We start from the raw sequence: 14,495 nt of genomic DNA, 5'->3' as shown, positions 1-14,495 counted from the left end.
AACATTTCAAGTTAGGAAAGAATGGAGCATTTCCTACCACGTGGCTCTTTGTAGTAGAGAGAACATCTTTCCTAGAAGCCTGTGCGACTGTCCCTGATGTGTCGTTGGCCTGGATTGGTTGGTGCACATGCCCGGCTACAGGAAAGGCTGGGGAGTGAACACTGGGCATTTTCAGCCTTTCTTGCTCACTGGAGGTGGGCTTTGCCATCAAGGAAAAAGGAGGCAGGAGCTGCTGATAGGCAATCTTCCCGGGTCACTTTGCTTTCACAAACATCACTATTCCCTATTTGCTCTTGTTTCTGTGACCCTGTGAGAGGTGTTGGGGGTTCAGGCTAAAGCCACCGTTCACCTTTCTTCTCTTACAGGGTTTCCACACATCAAAATAGACAGAGGGCTATGGGTCAGATGGGAATTGTAACAGTAACAGCCCTAGCAGAACGGGAGTGCTACTCTGTGTCGGAGTTCTGCTGGTTTCTCTGAACAATGTAACCATGTCCGGGAGCTGGCAGCGCTGGTGGCATGTGGTCGGAGAAGAGCTTGACCCTCCGTCCTCCAAACTCACTGTGAAGGGCTAGCTCTCCCTTGCCCTCTGGGACAGAATCCCAGGCAGGAGCCACCAACCGCTCCAGCCATGCTCGGGTAGTAAGAAGTCTTCCAGGTGTGAATTACATGCATTTGTCAAAACTTGGGGAATGCACACTTAAGATTTCTGCATTTCAACCTAAGTAATATTTTTAAAAACATTTTATTTATTTATTTGAGAGAGTGAGAGCTAGAGAGAGAGAGAGAGAGCACAAGAGAGGAGGAGAGGGAGAAGCAGACTCCTTGCAGGGAGCCTGGATTCAGGACTCGATCCCAGGACACCAGGATCACGACTGAGCCGAAGTTAGACGCTTAACCAACTGAGCCACCCAGGCGCCCTAAGTAAATTTTTTAAAGATTTTATTTATTTAGAGTGGGAGTGGCGGGGGCGCAGAGGGAGAGAGGGAATCCCAAGCGGACTCCCAGCTGAGCACAGAGTCCAGGGCGGGGCAGGATCCCATGACCCTGAGATCAGGACCTGAGCTGAAATCAAGAGTCCGACACTTAACCAACTGAGCCACCCAGGTGCCCTTCAACCTAAGTAAATTTTACCTCAAAAGGAAAACTGCCAACGAATACCGAGCTTTGCTTCATGATATGCACACTGCAGTATTTAGGGGAAGGTGTCCTGATGTTTGCAGTTGACCTTGAAATGCACCAGAAGGCAAGGCAGCTGGAGAGCCCGCTCCTTCCGCCTGAGGTTCAAATGGACCCCCTAGCCATCACCCCAAGTGCAGGCAGCTGCATCCCACCTGCACCCCACCTGCCCCCCCCATTTCCCAGGACGAGGAAATGGGGGAGCAGGTGCACGTGGGTCAGAGAGGAGGGCTGAAGCCGGTCTCCCTTCCCAAGCAAAAAGAACCCTGTCTACATTCTCAGCAAATGTCTCAGGCTTGCCGCAGCCCAAGACTCCCTCTCGACCAAGGATGACCTTTCCTGACCTCGCCAGTGGCCCTCTCCAGAGCGGCGGGGACCAGGGTCAGAGCACAGGCCTGGGGGGTGGCCCAGCCATGCCGCCAGCCTGGAGGCCTGGTCTTCGCCTCCCCAGTGTGTAGTGGGCTCTTCGCTGCAGAAGCCCGGGATTTTCCCCGGGGCTCCTGTTTTCTCAGTTGGTGTCACGTGTGGGGGCCTCACCACAACCCGCCTCGGGGTTGGAGCACGTGACCCAGGCTGGCCAATCAGAGGCTCTCCCTCCCTCCGCCCGGTGCCTGGTTGGCAGATGCTGCGAGGACCGGGACAGGCGCTCTCGGCCGCAGAGGGGGGTCCAGCGCACAAGGGAGACTCCCAGCTGAGAGGGGAGAGTCCAGACCCCGACGGCACGGTTCCAGCTCCGGTGGACAGCCACGCTTCGATGTAGGCAAGACCTCTGGATGTTTTAGTAACAGGACTCCATCACCTTCACACGCAGTCAGCTCCGACACAGAAGGCCCATGCCCACCATCACTGCCCAAGCTTGGCCTTACTTCCATCTGGCTTAATGCAAAAGCCTCTTGACTGCTCTCTCCTCCCCTCATCCGTCTCCCACTTGCTGTCAGAGTGAACTTTCTAAAACACCAATTTGATTTCGGTCAAGGCCCCGCTGACAATCCTTCAGTGGCTCCCTTGTGCCCACCAAGATAGACCCCACACTCCTTAGCACCCCCGCCAGGCCCTGACAACCTGCTCCCCGCTGGCCTCATTTCACTGCCTCCTGGCCTCCCACCACACAGTCCACCCTGGGAAACCATTGCAGCCACCCCACACACACACACCCCGCACCCCCCAGCATCAAAATGGTGCCAAGCCTTTGTATCTTCCTTCCTTCTGCTGGGACCGTCCTTCTCCTGCTTCCCCACCTGATGCCCAGGGACTCACCCCTTAGCACCCAGCGGGAGCGGAGCTTTCTCTGGGAGGGGTCTCCCCACGGGGCAGACGCACCCTTCCACACCATCCCTCTTGCACTTCTCACGGGGCACAGCCACCCCCACCTGTGGTTTTGCAGCTCTCCTTCCCATGAGATGCTGGGCCCTCCAGGGTGAGGCCTACACCTTAGAGCGAGTCTAGATTCGGGTCTGCCCAGGACGGTTTTCACTTTCATGTGATGGCTCTGTGGGATGAACGGCACCCTCGCCACTCTCAAAAGTGCCCCAGTTTGGATGATGAGTTATCTGTTCACCCCACTCATTCAGCGTCTGCACAGAGCGAGCGCTAGGAGGGTCATTTTTCTACCACATAAACAGCTGAAGCCGATGACTTCAAAGTCCTCTACCATTCACAGTGAGTCAAATAAAGTTGATAATCCAGAAGGCCATGGCCAGCAGGTCTGGGTTAGCGTCCCCTTGAAGGGGACCCTCCACCTGTAACGGCCGGGATCAACCACGTTAGCACCCGTTAGCGCTGGGACTCCGGCTGCCGGTGCAGTAAATGCAGCCAGTCCCACCGAAAACACTTCCCTGGGTCGGCCCGGCTGGTGGCTGCGGGAATCTGCTAGCAGAAGAAAACCGATTTCCGTCTGTCCTCGCCATGCGGTCGTACCAGTAGCATCCTTAGGGCTCAGAGTGTGTCCTGAGTCTAGGGAGCTCCCACTCCTCACCTGTTCCTACCATTGCCCCAAGGGCAGGTGCACATCTGCAAATTAACAGGGCGCCTGCCTTACCCCTGGGCTGCCCGAAGCCCTCCACCAGTAATACACGGGAACAAATGACCACGGCCACATCTGGGGTTGGTAGAGCAGACGTGCCCGTCAGTACGTGCAGAACCATTGTAAGAAACAGACGACAAATACTGTTGTACCTTGATCCTTCAACTGTAAAACTCGGTGTTTTATATTTACCCACATCTTACTGCCCAAATTTAGTGCGGTTAAAAGTTTTAGATCAGCCACAGTTGAACAATTTAAATATTCCAACCATGAGGAAAAAACACTAAATGGCTCAAAATAATCTTGGTCACTTATTAAGTGACCCCTAAACTAACAGCCTGCGAATTTTTTTTTTAAACATTAGAGGCCTCCACTTTTTTTTTTTTTTTACAATTGGGTATCAGTGGAACAGGATTGGGTTTAATAAAACATATTTGGTTTTAATAAAATTGCAGGGGCACCTGGGTGGCTCAGTCAGTGAAGCATCTGCCTTCAGCTCAGGTCATGATCTCAGGGTCCTGGGATGGAGCCCAGAGTTGGAGTTCCTGTTCATGGGGAGTCTGCTTCTCTATCTCTCTCTCCCCCTCTGCCCCTCCCCACTACTCATTCTCTCTCTCTCTCAAATAAATAAATAAAATCTTTTTTAAAAATTGCAGAAGGTGGTATTTACGAGAAATGAAATTTCCCTGACGGTAAAAAAAAAAAAAAAAAAGAAGCTTATTTGCATAACTTGTACACTTCTAGCTCCCATGAGGCACCAAACAAAAATAAATTTTCCAATACATTTAATGTCAACTCTCGACAATGCTATTCTCAGTGACCCAAGACAAACTTCCTCTGAGGACATTAAAAATAAATATTACCCTTGCCTTTCCCACTATTGCTTAGAAAAGATTTTCAATCTTTATCTCATAGATCAAATCTCTGTTGTCTCACTAACCTAGTTTAAAATAATTCCACAATTCTTCACGATTTGAGATTTGCCCGGAAAAAACAAACAAGTGAACCAAAACCAAAACCCCAACTACATACATATTTTTTTAAAGGTCAGTTTTAGCCTCTTTGGAGAACAACTGGGCAGCAACTAGTAAAATTGAAAATGCAAACACCGTACATGGCCTGACAACCCCCCGCAGCGTACGGACCCAGGAGCGGTGCCTTTTCAACTTTCTGGTCCCAGTTCTCTATTACGCCCTTAAAAATGAGGAGACCAAAGAGATTTTGTTCACGCAGAAACTACTGATATTTACCTTATTGGAAATTAAAACTGAGAAAGATTCAAAACATTTATTAATTACTGTTTAGAATAAGGGTAAATCCGGTCATGTTGATATAAATAACACTTTTATGAAAATAGCTATATATTTTTTCAAACAAAAACAATTAGTGAGAAGAGCCTCATGTGTCACATTTTTGTGAACCTGTTTGATGCCTGGCTTAATAGAAAACATCCTCATATCTGCTTCGGTAGCCAACCCATTGCAACACCAATGTCATGTCAGCTCGGGGAGGCTCCACTGTACCTTCATGAGAGAGTAAGCATGAGTAAGGCCAAATGACATCTTAGTACGATTATGAAACTAGTTTTGATTTCATGGTCCACACCACACTTTGAGAACCACTGCCCTAAAGAAACTCAAGCACAAATCTAAAGATGTTCTTTGGGGGCGCCTGGGTGGCTCAGTCGGTGAAGCATGTCTTTGGCTCGGGTCATGATCCCAGGGTCCTGGGATCCAGTCCCACATTGGGGGGGGGCTCCCTGCTCTTTTGGGAGCCTGCTTCTCCTTCTCCCTCTGCCTGCTGCTCCCCCTGCTTATGCTCTCTCTCTCTCTGTCTCTGTCAAATAAATAAATAAAATCTTTTTTTAAATAAAAATAAAGATGTTCTTTGGAATATTGCTTACTATAACAAGAAAGTGAAATCTAGGGGCGCCTGGGTGGCTCAGTTGGTGAAGCATCTGCCTTTGGCTCAGGTCCCGATCCTGGGGTCCTGGGATCGAGCCCCTCATCGGGCTCCCTGCTCAGCGGGAAGTCTGCTTCTCCCTCTCCCCCTGCTCATGTCTTTCTCTCTCTCTCTCTCAAATAAATAAATAAAATCTTAAAAGGAAAAAAAGTGCAATCTCTGCATCTGTCCATCTGTAGGGGACGAGATCCACGGGGGCTGCAGTCCTGAGGCTTTGCTCACCACTGTATTTCCAGTGACTTAGAAAGTGTGGGCCCGAGGTGGGCGTTCAATGCATATTTGTGGAAGGGGGGAAGGAAGTGAGAGAGGCCGCGAGGGAGAAAGGGAGGAAGCACGAATATTGCTCTGCAACTTGCTTTAAAGTTTAACTTGATTTTGTGGACATTATTTTTTCACAAGGTAGACTTTTAGGTTACAGGGTAGGAAGGGCCAAAGGTCACGTGACTCTCCTATAACTGGTAAGCTTATTTCCTATCTTCTAAAAACAAAGGTGCGTTTAAGATGTTTTGAGGCGTTCAAACACCACCCGCCAACAAGCCACTGCCACCTAGTGGTCCAGACATTCCGGGCGAAATAGGCTCTGCTGTTAAGAAAAAATAACGGAGTATTTTGCCCCTATTTGATAGGGGCTATTCTGTAACTCTGACAGAAAACGGAGCCATTTACTTAAAGGCCTTTCTAGAAATGGCATAACCATTGCTCTCCCTGTAATCTGATGTACGTTGGAGGATTTTCTGAAGATAGTTTAAGTTGTTAACGCTTCTCAGACCAAATGGCAAAGCCAATGATTAAAACAAACTAATAGATTTTTTCTTCATTTAAAGATCTTTTTCTTCCCCCTCCTCTTTTCCTGATTTTGCCTGGCCTCTGATTTACAGAGCAAGAGATTTTTAGAACTCAGTGTATGTTTGCTGCTGATACGCATACAGGAGCCCAGGAAGTATTGTGGAAGGAAGGTAGGGGGGAAGGAGAGAAGATGGGGTGCCTTCCATCTCTATGACCCTAGAACATTAGAAGCCACAGTGAATCATGATGATTCCAAAGGCAACCTAAAATCACTGCACTAAAATGAAAGAATTCGAGTGCCGTTAGCCTTCATCAGCAAGGAGACATTCCTGCCCTAAAGATAATTCTTGGGGGTCCGGCGGGGGGGGGGGTGGTCCTCGTTTTTTTTAAAATATTCATTATCTAAGTCTCCACAGTTATGAGTCCGGGTAGAAAAAAAAATTCATCAAACTGAAAATGTTTACCCATCAGCTAACTTCCGGTGAGCCCCCTTGCAAAAATCCCTCCCCACTTAATAATCATTCACGTCTACCTCCACTTGTCACGTTAGCAGCTCGTCTCCCAGGTGATGGAAATACCGTATGATGAAGTAAAAGTACTGTCAATGAGAATTTATCACAAAATAAAGGGCCAACTCTTTCTGCACGCGCTCCCGGACGGCCACCCCCACTGGCCCAGGGTGGACATCGCTACTTTCCTTGTTCCAAGAGCTGTCTCTTTTTTGCAAACCCAACACCTGTCTTCCCTTGCCATTTCCTGAGAGGTCTCCTGGCAACGCGGCTCCCTTCCCCACCCGGTGGGCGTCCAAGCTGGCCCATCAGACCACCTCATCCACTGGATACAGAGATTGCCCGGGGTTGGACGGGGACCCATGCAGAGCCAGGCAGAGTCTTTTCCTGTAATTGGACCTTCTGTGGTGTCTGTCCTGATCAGATGGGGGCCCCCAAATGTGGGACGACTGTCCCATGGAGCCACTGGTGCAGGTGGAGTCAAGAATTCACCCAAGACAGAACAAAGGCGATGGAAGTTGACTGAATACACCACAAGGGAGCACGGGCAGTGCAGCAGAGGACAAACTGTCTGCAAAGAGGCGGTGGGTGGGGGCCGTTTTTAAAGGGGGAAGGTGACCAGGTATGGGGACATATGCAATTCTCCCCTTTTTGGTAACTGCGCCTGGTTGTAAGGAGCCCTCTCGTCAGTTAGGGCCTATGGATATTTCGACTGGGTCCCCTGATGGACCTGTCTGTGTCCAGCCAGGGGTCACTGTGGGCCTTTCTGCATTCCTTTGCTCAAGCCTGTTTGCCTGAAAGTGGCCTCTACATTCCCCCCTACAGATTGACAAGGACAAGTCTCTGGCATTTGGGCAGAGGTCTCATCTCCAGTAGCTTCTTCCTGCTGCATGAGGGGTGTAGAGATGTCCCTGCTGAACTTCTCAGTCCGTCAGGGGTCCTGTGCAGTCACAGACCAGAGCATATGGTATTATACTATGTGCTGAGAGGCCATTTCATGAAACTCCTTGGTGGTCAGGTCCATGGGTTTGGGGAGGGGACCCTCCCACGGTATGGACTGCAATCGTTGTTGAACCATCAGTCATATATGGAATTGTTGGATTCTAGAAGAGACAAGTTTAACAAACAGATTAGAGAGAGGGTGACCAATAATTAGGAGCAGGACAATGAGGCCAGGGGTCCTAAAAGGGAAGAAGCCAGGAGAGCCATGAATGGGTTTCTTTCCAGGAAAACCATCCTTGTGTTGCATGGTCTGGAAGGAGGAAGCCAAAAGGGGACGATGAGAAAGACAAAGCTTGGCCCCAAAAGGGGTGATGATTATATTGTGACAGTAGGACATTACGGGGAGGGGGGGGCGGCTCCTGGTAAGTTAGGATTTGTGACCAAGTTAATTTGGAGAGGTCACCCTGAAGGAAAAGGTCAAGAACAAGTCTTGGACTTGGGAAGAAGTCATGAGAGTTTTGGGAAGAAAATAGGGAGTTTTTCTAATATAGAATGATCAAATGCGAGAGAGTAGGGAGTGGCAATGGGCTGGATTCATGGTCCTCCAGGCCTCCGGGTTTGCATCCCCCGAGTCTCATCTGATTAACAGGTGCAGATCTGCAACTGGCTAGCAGCCGTACTTGGTGCAGGGCTCCTCATCTAGGGCCAGAGGGGTCTTGATTCTGGAAAGACGGATCCATGGGGATAAGCCGTGAAGTTTTACCACTGTTGGAGTGGTCCAGAGAACTTAACAGGGTCTGGTCCAGACAGGTTCAAACGGCTTTCTGTCCTGCAAAGAGTCTTGAGGTATACCAATCCCCAGATGTACATTTTGGATGTATGTTACCTGAGAACGAGGGGTCAGGTTTGGGACTGTCCTGGTTTGGGTGGTCAGCAATGGTGGAGACACTGTGCCCGAGGGATATGGCATACTGAAGGATCCGAAGACCAAAAAGAAAAAGAAGACCAACTAAGAGTCCTTTGATAGCTGACGAAATCTTCTTCCACTCCAGGAGCTTAACCATCATTACAGGGAAGAGAGGGATAGGTTTACAGTGCCAGTGTGAATATTCATGCTAATTAGAAACCCCGTCACGTTTTCCTGGTAATCTGGTTTACGTACATGACACTGTTTTATACAGCATAGGTTCCTCCTTGAGCTGCAGGCAGGATATCAAGGGCCATTCGGTTTTGGAGGGCCAGCTTTTGAATTTGTGGCTGACTCGGAGATGGGTTTTGTTAAAGGCGGCTCTTGTATGCTCGGTGCAAACCTCTATTTGCAGTTTGACATCAACAGAGGTGGCTCCTAGGACACATACGGCAAAGGGATAAAGCCATCAAGAAGCCCTCTTTGTCTGATGTTCAGCCTTAACAATATCCTAATTACGAGGAACCACTGGCAAGTGAGAGAAGGCTTTTCTGGGGGAGATAAAGTCATCCCCAGGTGCATCAGCCAACGCCGTCATGAAGACAGTGGGGTCATCCCTTATTTCCCCAAGTCCACAGTGAACACCATAGAGTGCGGTGCGCTCTGGCTCGTAAGGAATGGTTTTCTCATCCCGGCCACACAGAATTGGTCCAGGTGCTAGCTGACTTGTACAATTGTTGGAGAATCCATCCCATTTTCCAGCTGTTCACGTAATCATATGCCCATGGGGTCCTGTTATCCCCACAGAATAGCGGGCATGAAGATGGGCTTTACAGGAGCTCCTGTGGCAAGTTCTCTGAAGTTCGCCTCAAGTTGTCAAGCTAACATCCAAAGACAACCCGAACTAGAATTTAACATCTGCAAAGGTGCGTTATTGAAACATAATTTTTCTCTCTAAAATCACAATTATTTTCAGAAATAGCCAAATTGAGACTAATTTGCTCAAAAAACAAGCCCAATTTTAATAAACTTGGCCTAAATATTTACATAAGTTCAGCAAGAACAGTGGTTGGCCATACGGATCTTTTGAAATATGCTTTGCTGGAACTTTCCATAAGGAATCTCTAGGTTGAACTTCTAGTAGCCTCTCCAGGCCAGAAGCCAAGCCAAGTACCTGCCAACAGACTTCTCTGTGATACCAGCAGATTTCGGTGAATTCCTCCTTATGAGGTCCCCCCAATATCCTGAGGTTCCTTCACCTGCCAGGAAGTGACATTCTTGACTCACCTGGTGAGGCTGCTGGGAACTCAGTAGGCAGGTATCAGGCCGACATTTCCAAGGGGCTTTATGGCTCCAGGTTCCATAAAGTCAACCTTCGTTCCTTAAAGCTGTCTGGGCATATCTGAGTCTGTATGTCTCTCAAATATGACATTCCAGTCAAAGCCTTGGTAAGATAACCAATGTTTCCAGCGGTGTCCTGTTACAAGGAGAAGATTCTTACTGAACTAAGGCAAATGACTATGATTGTCATGGAAGAAAGAACACTTACTGAGACCTTTTGAATTTCAGAGGGTTTAGGTAGAGAGAAAAGTTAAATGCTTGGATTTGTTCACAAACGAGTACTTTATCACGTTTCTGTGAGTCATAGCTAGCTATCTTAAGGAAAAGTTTTCCTAATCTGGAAGAACATTAGAGAACCAGCAACATTTCAAGCAAAAGTCACAAAAGTATAATCATCTTCCTCCATGTATTTAGTCCCATGTTACTAATTCTAATTCCGTTTGAATGCAACCTTTTAGTTAGTTCTGGAAATTCTTACCTATGTTAATGTTATGACTTTTTAAATGTATGTATGTATGTATGTATGTATTTAAGAGAGAGAGTGCAGAGGGGCAGAAGTAAAGAGTATCTTAAGCTGACTCCGTGCTGCGTACAGAGCCTGATGTGGGACTCAATCCCATGACCCCGAGATCACCATCTGGGCTGAAACCAAGAGTCAGACGCTTACCCAACTGCACCACCCAGGCACCCCTAATGTTATGATTTTAAAGATAACAAAAACTTTTTTGTCAAAAAAGTCCTTTTCATGAATCTCCTTGAGGATGAAACACATTCTGCGAGTGACAAGATTGTAATTCAATCAATAAGCAAATTCAGTTATTTCTGTGACACAGAGCACTTCAATAATCCGGTTATCAAGTGATGACCTTATACCAGAACCCAACACACCAATAAACACGCCTGATTAGTCAAAGAGACTTCATTTACAATTCAGATCTCGGGGAAATTTGTTAAAACCTTGGAAAGTTTTTTTTTTTCTTAAAGATTTTATTTATTTATTTGACAGAGATAGAGACAGCCAGAGAGAGAAGGAACACAAGCAGGGGGAGTGGGAGAGGAAGAAGCAGGCTCATAGCGGAGGAGCCTGATGTGGGGCTCGATCCCATAACGCCGGGATCACGCCCTGAGCCGAAGGCAGATGCTTAACCGCTGTGCCACCCAGGTGCCCCAGAACCTTGGAAAGTTTTAAAGCACAAGTGCCCTAAATAGGATTACAGCTCAACAAAGACCCAATAAAGATGAAACATAGAAACTTTGGTTTTCTGGGCAAAGAAAAGAGAAAACGACTTTGTCCTTCTCAAGAGCAAACCAACAATCCAAGAAAACTTGGGTCTTTCTAACAGAGAGAAAGCAACATTTTAATCTTATACCAGTGTACTTTCAAAATCCATTCATTTCTATCTTAGTCCATCCAGACCGCACATAAAATTCCTTTCCAAAGGTTCCCCTTCGCAACCCTTCTACGACTTTCTTTGGTGTTCAGATTTTGTCCCAAGCCATTTCTTTCCAAGCAACCAGTCTCACTTAGGACAAAATTACCTCTTTCGCCTTCAACAAAAATACATTCCCATTTTTTACATCTTTCTTACGTATCTCCTACTCTTTTACCTACCAAGCTGCTTATTCCCTTATTCCCATCAGCCTTAACCACATTCCACAGAATTTTAACTCTTAGAAACCTTAGTCTCCAGTGGAAACTAAGTAGTAACCAATTGTGAATCGTTACAGCAGTATTCGTTAGACGGCAAATTTATGAATCAAGTAAGCACAAAGCATGTTTTCCAACACTCAAATACCCTGTTTCTCTGCGATAAGAGACCAAAAACAGAAAGCTACGATCAGTAATGCGTTAGCACTCCATCCTGTTTGGAAAAGACCTAGAGGTCCCAACAAATTCAAACAAACTTTCAAGTTTCAGGTTACCAAAGACCTTGAAAGCTATCTTAACAATGACCCGTGAGAACTTTGAGACTGACCAAATCAACCATCATTTTAAGTCATCTTCCTGCTGACCAATTGCAACAGAGATCACGAGCTTATTTGACCTTCAGTAAACCTTGGTAGGATAAAAAGTTTTATACTTAATGCTGGTAACTCTAAAGACAGGTCTTAATTAAACAAACTTAAATTAGCTTAAATACCAAATTAAGTTGCACCTGGTTTGCTTAAAAGTCAATCAATTTGTTCCCCATTGTCAGTTTTCAGTCTGAAGTGGGCGGTGCAAATACAGGGGTACGCTCTTCACCCTTGACTAGGGCGGGGGGGAGAAAGCAGCCAATGGCGCTGGAGGCACGGAGGATGGCCTAGGAGTCACCTACGCAGGCCGCACCCCAGGTGGTGCAGAGACAGGTGGAGAGGGAGGCTGAGGAGGCAAGGTCCCGCCAGAGGGCAGAGAAAGCGGACGCCTGGTCTTAAGCCTCTTCAGATCGAACAGAGGAGCAGACGCCATGTTTTCCCGCCAACAAGAGGGAATAGGCAGTCCATGTTGGGCCAGAATAGATGGGGAACTTCCCAAAACAAAGGAGTTTCAGCAGCTGCTTGGGAATATTCCTTAAAGCCTCGGGCCCGAGGTAGACTAACCACAGTGGCTCCAAGGATCATAGCCATTGACTTGGAAATGAAGGAGGGAGAAGCCCCCACATCTACAAGGAGGAGGAAGAGTGATGCAGCCAGCATCCAATATGTCGGGAAGGGGTTATTTAGCCTGGTTGACAGTTGCACACATTCTGCAAGGGGCTCCTATGTCCAGGTCCTGATTTAGGGCCATGACACCAAGCAAGACACCTGTGGGACAGCAGACCACGGTGAGGCGTTCCAGCAAAGGTCCAGCTGGAGAATAGCGCTGGAGGACAGCACCGAGGGAGGGAGGGCCGTATGTCCTGATCTGGGAGCTTGCAGGAGGCCAGGAAACACAAAAAGAGGACATGTTTTCCCTCAGGCCTTGGGGGTCAGATTTGTTCCAGCTTTGAAGGACACTGCCCAAGAGTGAGTCGGAAGGGACAGGGTTCCCTAGGGGAAAGACTGGCTGCCAATTCCCAGTGGAGCACCCGTCATATGGAATGGAGCTCGGATTCATGGTCGTGATTTCAGTCAGGGCATCCCACTGACCTGAAAAAGGACCAGACCTATCCGAGGAGACAGACTCTTGGGGCGTCCCATCACCCAGAGGGGTCATGCAAATACAGAGCGACTGACTCTTTTGGGGTGTCCCACCACGCTGGGGGTCCCACCAAGAAGAGGGCAGCAGCTAATGGCATGGCACTTCCCATGGGGGTGTCTCCCCAGCAGCAGCAAGGGCTGGAGCCCGGTTTGGCCCCACCGGGTGGGAAAGAGGGAGGACTCACCACTCAGCCACGTGGGAATGGTTGGCCCACAGACCAGGATGGCAGCTGGAGCCAATGGCGCTGGTCTCTAGGAGCACACGTCTGGTGGGAGTCGGAAAGCGGAGGGAAGGGGCCCTTCATGCTCTCGGCCATGGCCAGTCCAAGCGCACTGGGGAGCCGCGCCGGCCGAGGCCTTCAGTCCTCTGAGGGGCACTAGGGTTAGACTCCCGAACGGCCGAGAAGAGCAAGGAGAGGGAGGGAAGGGTCCCTCCGAAGGGAAAAGGCAAGGGCGGTCCGGCCCGTTCCCCCTGGGGCTTCGGAGCCTCACTGAGGAGTCATCAAGGCCGGGGCCATCAGTTCCCCAAGGAGGCCTAGAGTCGGTCCCCAGAGCGCAAGTCCCAACAGATTCCCGGAGACTCCAGGGAGAGTCCCGGACAGGCAAAAGCTCCGCGTGTGGGGTTCCCCCAAATGCACAGGAGCCACAAAGTCCCTGGACACACCACCAAATACAGTGCCTAAATGGGGTATCTCTCGATTGGATGGGGCCCCCAACGGTAGGGCAAGGATCGGGTGGAAGCCTGTAGTGCGAGCAGTGAATGAATTCACCTGAGGCAGAACAAAGGCGATAGAAGTTGACCGAATACACTGCAAGGGGGCAGGTGCAGGACAGCAGAGGGGAGACTGTCCTCGAGGAGCTGGTGGGTGGGGGCTGGTTTAAGGGGGGAAGGGAGCAGGTATGGGGCCGTATGGAATTCTCTCCTCTTTGGTAACTGTGCCTGGTTGTAAGTAGCCCATTGGTCAGTTAGGGCCTGCGGCTACATTCGGGTGGGTCCCCCAACGGGCCTGTGTCCAACCAGGGGGTCTCTGGGGGCCTTTCTGCGTCGCATTGCTCAAGACTGTTGGCCTGAAATCAGCCTCTACACGCTCCTGTTCCAGGAGCCGAGTCGTGTCGAGTTAGAGATGGACTTGCCGGGGCACCTGGGTGGCACAGAGGTTAAGCGTCTACCTTCGGCTCAGGGCGTGATCCCGGCATTATGGGATCGAGCCCCACATCAGGCTCCTCCGCTGGGAGCCTGCTTCTTCCTCTCCCACTCCCCCTGCTTGTGTTCCCTCTCTCGCTGGCTGTCTCTGTCAAATAAATAAATAAAATCTTTGAAAAAAAAAAAAAAAAAGAGATGGGCTTGTTACTTCGTTGTCCTCCATGTGTCTGGCTCTTGGAGAAAGCCCGATTCCAGGGAGACTTCACAGTCCGTCCCGCGTAGGTCAGATCTTCTCTTATGAAGTCTCGGGGCACTGTGCACTGTCCGCAGCTCCCAGGACAGCTCTCGCTTTATAGGTATTCGTGGAAGTGAATCTCGTCCACGTGACTCTAAGTTCCACGAGAGGGCCTTGGGTTTGGCTCCACATTCACCACATCCCCAGTGCCTGGCAGAGTGGGCACTCTGCAGATATCTGTGGCAAAATGAATCACGTGATGACCCACGCTGCTGACAGGGGAAGCATGCTAAGCCCAGAAGAGATCA

At 49.1% G+C, this 14,495-nt stretch overlaps 1 protein-coding gene across 8 annotated transcripts in view; it reads right to left on the bottom strand.

The window, feature by feature from the left end:
- The window catches only part of ZFP3 (ZFP3 zinc finger protein), an 86,479-nt gene that overhangs the window by 40,621 nt on the left and 31,363 nt on the right, over positions 1–14,495 (bottom strand). Inside the window, exons 3-4 of one of the 8 annotated variants that reach the window (XR_008959036.1) lie at positions 9,596–9,785; positions 3,985–8,746 (exon numbers count right to left, since the gene is read on the bottom strand). The exons of the other annotated variants lie outside the window; for them this stretch is intronic. The gene's annotated coding sequence lies outside the window, so the exon portion shown is untranslated. Of the gene's footprint in view, positions 1–3,984; positions 8,747–9,595; positions 9,786–14,495 lie in introns of those variants that run through there. 8 annotated transcript variants of the gene reach the window in all.

Source organism: Ursus arctos, unplaced genomic scaffold (assembly GCF_023065955.2).
Source record: "Ursus arctos isolate Adak ecotype North America unplaced genomic scaffold, UrsArc2.0 scaffold_14, whole genome shotgun sequence".
Lineage (NCBI taxonomy): Eukaryota > Metazoa > Chordata > Mammalia > Carnivora > Ursidae > Ursus > Ursus arctos.
This window is presented reverse-complemented; position numbering and strand designations above follow the sequence as displayed.